Source organism: Scyliorhinus torazame, chromosome 13 (genome assembly GCF_047496885.1).
Source record: "Scyliorhinus torazame isolate Kashiwa2021f chromosome 13, sScyTor2.1, whole genome shotgun sequence".
Classification (NCBI taxonomy): Eukaryota; Metazoa; Chordata; class Chondrichthyes; order Carcharhiniformes; family Scyliorhinidae; genus Scyliorhinus; species Scyliorhinus torazame.
The window spans coordinates 185499825-185505824 of record NC_092719.1 but is presented as its reverse complement, the minus strand read 5'-3'; positions in this window follow the sequence as shown (position 1 = coordinate 185505824).

Genomic DNA, 6000 nt, shown 5'->3' with positions numbered 1-6000 from the left:
GCACCGGAAGGGAGTGAGGTTCGGAATGCTGCAGCCAGCGCGATTGTGGGTCACATTCCAGGATCAACATCACTACTTTGAAACGCCTGAGGAGGCTTGGACCTTTATCCAAACTGAAAAGTTGGACTCAAACTGAGGGTTTGTGGGGGTGGGGGGGATGTTGGATGTTTGTTGTACACAGGGTTTTAATCACGCGCAGGAAATGTTCCACGGGTTGGGTGATGGATGGGGATGGGGAAAGGGATCGGGTGAGAAGACTGTGCGAGAAGGTGGGCGCCGGTGCTGGAGGGAGGGGAGGCTCGGGGATGGGGGAAATGAGATAAGGCCGCGACAGGAGCTGCGCGAGAGGGGGCGGGGCACGCTCAGTAAAGCGCGGGCTTTTTCCCGCGCTAGGGAAGGACGGCGGGGGGGGGGGGGGGGGAGTGGAGGAGCGCGCACGGATTGTTGGGGAGGGGAGATTCCCACGGATTGTTGGGGAGGGAAGATTCCCACACGGGGGTGGTCAATGGGACGGCGGGGGAAGCCGGGGTCAGCAGGAGTCAGCTGACTTACGGGAGTGTTATGGGGGGAGCAAAAGAGCTAGACTCGGGTCTAGGGGGGTGGGGGGGGGGAAATAGGGTTGCTGCTGTACTGGTCGAGGGGGAATTGGACACAGAAGAGGTGGTCGGGGCGGGGGTCCCCCGTCTGGAGGGCTGGAGGGTGAGGGCAGCGCGGGCACGGGAATGGGCCTAGAAAAGGTGATGGCTAGTCGGCGGGGGGTGGGGGGAGGCCCCCCAATCCGGCTGATAACGTGGAATGTGAGGGGCCTGAATGGGCCGGTAAAGAGGGCCCGAGTGTTCGCGCATTAAAGGGACTGAAGGCAGATGTGGTCATGCTCCAGGAGACACATTTGAAGGTGGCAGACCAGGTCAGGTTAAGAAAGGGATGGGTAGGACAGGTATTCCATTCGGGGCTGGATGCGAAGAACAGAGGGGTGGCAACATTGGTGGGGAAGCTATTGTCGTTTGAGGCCAAGAATATTGTAGTGGACAATGGAGGTCGATACGTGATGGTGAGCAGTAGGTTGCAGGGGACGTGGGTGGTATTGGTCCCCGAACTGGGACGATGCTGGATTCATGAAGCGTATGTTGGGGCGCATTCCGGACCTGGAGGTAGGAAGCTTGATAATGGGTGGGGATTTCAACACGATGTTGGACCCAGCATTAGATCGCTCCAGATCTAGGACCGGAAAGAGGCCGGCTGCGACCAAGGTGCTTAGGGGGTTTATGGACCAGATGGGGGGAGTGGATCCGTGGAGGTTTGCCAGGCCGCAGGCCAGGGAATTTTCTTTTTTCTCCCACGTGCACAAAGCCTACTCCCGGATAGATTTTTTTGTTCTGGGCAGGGCGCTGATCCCGAAAGTGGAGGGAACGGAGTATTCGGCCATAGCCATTTCAGATCACGCCCCGCACTGGGTGGAACTGGAGTTGGGAGAGGAGAGGGACCAACGCCCGTTGTGGCGGTTGGATGTGGGACTGCTGGCAGATGAGGCGGTGTGCGGGAGGGTGAGGGGGTGCATTGAAAGGTACTTGGAGGCCAACGACAATGGGGAGGTGCAGGTGGGGGTAGTATGGGAGGCGCTGAAGGTGGTGGTCAGGGGAGAGTTAATCTCCATCAGGGCTCATAGGGAGAAGAGAGAGGGCAGGGAAAGGGAGAGGTTAGTGGGGGAGATTTTAAGAGTGGACAGGAGATACGCAGAGGCCCCTGAAGAGGGACTACTTAGGGAAAGGCGAAATCTCCAGACGGAGTTCGACCTGTTGACCACAGGGAAAGCAGAGGCACAGTGGAGGAAAGCGCAGTGGGCGACGTATGAGTATGGGGAGAAGGCGAGCCGGATGCTGGCACACCAGCTCCTTAAGAGGATGGCAGCGAGGGAGATAGGTGGAGTCAAGGATGGAAGGGGAGCTACGGTGCGGAGTGCGATGAAAGTAAACGAGGCATTCAAGGCCTTCTATGAGGCGCTGTACAGATCCCAGCCCCCAGCGGGGGAAGAGGGGATGCGACGATTCTTGGACCAACTGAGGTTCCCGAGGGTGGAGGTGCAGGAGGTGGCTGGTTTGGGGGCACCAATTGGGTTGGAGGAGCTGATTAAAGGTCTGGGGAGTATGCAGGCAGGGAAGGCCCCGGGACCGGATGGGTTCCCGGTTGAGTTCTATAGGAAGTACATAGACCTGTTAGCCCCGTTGCTGGTGAGGACTTTTAATGAGGCAAGGGAGGGAGGGACCCTGCCCCCGACAATGTCTGAGGCGACGATCTCTTTGATCCTAAAGCGGGATAAGGACCCACTGCTCCTCAACGTGGATGCTAAGTTGCTGGCAAAAGTGCTGGCTACGAGGATCGAGGACTGTGTCCCGGGGGTGATTCACGAGGACCAGACGGGATTTGTAAAGGGCAGGCAGCTAAACACCGATGTGCGGCGGCTCCTAAACGTGATAATGATGCCATCGGTGGAGGGAGAGGTGGAGATAGTGGCGGCTATGGACGCGGAGGCCTTTGACCGAGTAGAGTGGGAGTACCTTTGGGAAGTGCTGCGGAGGTTTGGGTTCGGGGGAGGGTTTATTAGCTGGGTTAAGCTCCTATATAGAGCCCCGGTGGCGAGTGTGGTTACGAATCGGCGGAGGTCGGAGTATTTCCGGCTGTATCAAGGGACCCCCCTGTCCCCCCTGTTGTTTGCATTAGCAATTGAACCTTGGCCATATCATTAAGGGAGTCTAGGAAATGGAGGGGGGTGGTCCGAGGGGGAGAGGAGCATCGAGTGCTGCTTTACGCAGACGACCTGTTGTTGTATGTGGCGGATCCAGTGGAGGGGATGGTGGAGGTCATGCAGACTCTAAGGGAGTTTGGGGATTTTTCGGGCTATAAGCTCAATGCAGGGAAGAGTGAGCTCTTTGTAGTACAGTCAGGAGACCAGGAAAGGGGGATAGACGATCTACCGTTGAGGAGGGCGGAAAGGAGCTTTCGGTACTTGGGGATCCAAATAGCTAGGAGTTGGGGGGCCCTACATAAACTTAATTTGACGAGGCTGGTGGAGCAGATGGAGGAGGACTTCAAACGATGGGACATGTTGGCGCTCTCGCTAGCGGGTAGAGTGCATTCGGTCAAAATGGTGGTCCTCCCGAGGTTTCTTTTTGTGTTCCAGTGCCTTCCAATCGTGATCACCAAGGCCTGTAGGCAGGAGGGTAGGCAGGAGCATTATGGGGTTTCTGTGGGCGAATAAGACCCCGAGGGTAAGGAGGGGGTTTCTGGAGCGCTGTAGGGACAGAGGAGGTTTGGCGTTGCCGAATCTGGGTGGCTACTAGTGGGCAGCCAATGTGGCGATGATCCGTAAGTGGGGGATGGAGGGTGAGGGGGCGGCATGGAAGAGGTTGGAGATGGCGTCCTGCAAAGGAACGAGCCTGGGGGCGCTGGTGACGGCACCGCTGCCGCTCTCGCCGACAAGGTACACCACGAGTCCGGTGGTGGCGGCAACGCTAAAGATCTGGGGCCAGTGGAGATGGCACAGGGGTGCAGTGGGAGCCTCGGTGTGGTCCCCGATCAGGGATAACCATCGGTTTGTCCCAGGGAGGATGGACGGGGGGTTTCAGAGCTGGTATCAGGCAGGGATTAGAAGAATGGGGGACCTGTTCATTGATGGGACGTTTGCGAGCGAGGGGCACTGGAGGAGAAGTTTGGGCTACCCCCGGGAAATGCTTTCAGGTACATGCAAGTGAGGGCGTTTGTGAGGCGACAGGTGAGGGAATTCCCGTTGCTCCCAGCACAGCAGATTCAAGATAGGGCGATTTCGGGTGTATGGGTCGGAGAGGGCAAGGTGTCGGCGATATACCAGGAGATGAAAGAGGGGGAGGCGTTGGTAGAGGAGCTGAAGGGTAAATGGGAGGAGGAGTTGGGGGAGGAGATTGAGGAGGGGCTATGGGCTGATGCCCTAAGTAGGGTTAATTCCTCTTCTTCATGTGCCAGGCTTAGCCTGATACAATTTAAGGTGGTTCATAGAGCGCAGATGACGGGGGCGAGGCTGAGTAGGTTCTTTGCGGTGGAGGACAGATGTGGGAGGTGCTCAGGAAGTCCGGCAAACCATGTCCATATGTTTTGGTCATGCCCGGCACTGGAGGGGTTCTGGAGGGGAGTGGCGGGAACAGTATCTAAGGTGGTGAAAGTCCGGGTCAAGCCAAGCTGGGGGCTAGCAGTATTTGGAGTAGTGGACGAGCCGGGAGTGCAGGAGGTGAAAGAGGCCGGCATTCCGGCCTTTGCGTTCCTAGTAGCCCGGCGAAGGATCTTGCTGATGTGGAAGGAGGCGAAGCCCCCCTGGCGTGGAGGCCTGGATAAATGATATGGCAGGGATATCAAGTTGGAGAGGATAAAGTTTGCCTTGAGAGGGTCTGCGCAGGGGTTCTACAGGCGGTGGCAACCGTTCCTAGACTATCTCGCGGAGAGTTAGATGAAGGTCGGTCAGCAGCAGCAGCAACCCAGGGGGGGAGGGGGGGGCGGGGGGCGAGGGGGGGGAATATCTTTCGTGGGGGGGGAGGAGGGAGGGAGGGGGAAGGGGGGTTTATTTGGGGGGCATTCGAGCAAGAAAATACATGAATGAACCGGAAAACTGACATGTACGGGAGGAATCCAATGTACAAAGCTCTGTATCATATCGATTTACCATGTTCATGTCTTGCTATGTGAGCTTTCTTTCTTTTTGTTACGGGGGGGGGGGGGGCTTTGTTTGTCAGGGTGAAAAATGTTGTTAAAAAATTCTTAAATATGTATATTTTTTAAAAAATAGAGTTTAATCCAGACAAATGGGAGGTAATGCATTTTGGTAGGTCCAACACAGATGGGAAATATACCGTAAATGGCAAAACTCTTAGGAATATAGAAAGTCAGAGAGATCTAGGCGTGCATGTCCACAGCTCTTTGAAGGTGGCACACAAGTAGACAAGGTAATCAAGAAAGCATATAGAATGCTTTCCTTCATTGGACGGGGCATCGAGTATAAAAACTGGCAATTCATGCCACAGTTGTATAGAACCTTGGTTCGGCCGCACTTGGAATATTGCGCACAATTCTGGTTGCCACACTACCAGAAGGATGTGGAAACTTTGGAGAGGGTGCAGAGTAGTTTACTAGGATGTTGCCTAGTCTGGAGGGTGTTAGCTATGTGGAGAGGTTGTGCAGCACGTTGGCACCGTGGTTAGCCCTGCTGCCTCACAGGGCGAGGTCCCAGATTCGATCCCAGCCCTGGGTCACTGTCCATGTGGCGTTTGCACATTCTCCCTGTGTTTTTGTGGGTTTGGTCCCCACAACGCAAAAGATGTGCAGGGCAGGTGGATTGGCCACGCTAAATTGCCCCTTAATTGGTAAAAATTAATTGGGTACTCTAAATTTCTTTTTTTTTAAATAAAATAAGAAAGACGGAGGTTGAGGTGTGACCTGATAGAGGTTATGAGGGGCATGGATAGAGTGGATGGGTGGGAGCGCACTGTCAGCAGAAAGACTGGAGTCAGAATTATTCAGATCCTGGGGAGCAGTACAGCTTTCCTCACAGCCACTGGTCATCACTCTCCTGCCTTGAATAGTGAACCGCTGACAGAGCGAATACAGGCCCATCACCCAGGATTGATGTTACATCAGCCCTTGGAGGGGGAAACAGGGTGGTCGGGGAGGGGGCTGTGTGATAGGGTGAAGAGTGTTGAGCTGACGGACACAGCCTCAGCTCAGCAGAATCTGAAGATGATGAGGGCCTCCTTGGTCCTCCTGGCATTTTGGACTCTTGCCGCCACCTGTCCTCCATCCTCCGGCTCCTTCCTGGATTCATTCTACAGCCCCTCCTAGTCTGCCTGCTCCTTAGAAGAGGCCTTATGTTCTTCCTCCAGCATGTATCAGATTGGGTGAGGGCGTAGCAGACCATCACAAAGTGGGAGGCCCGCTGTGGGCTGTACTGTAGAGCCCCACCAGAGCAGTCCAGACAGCGAA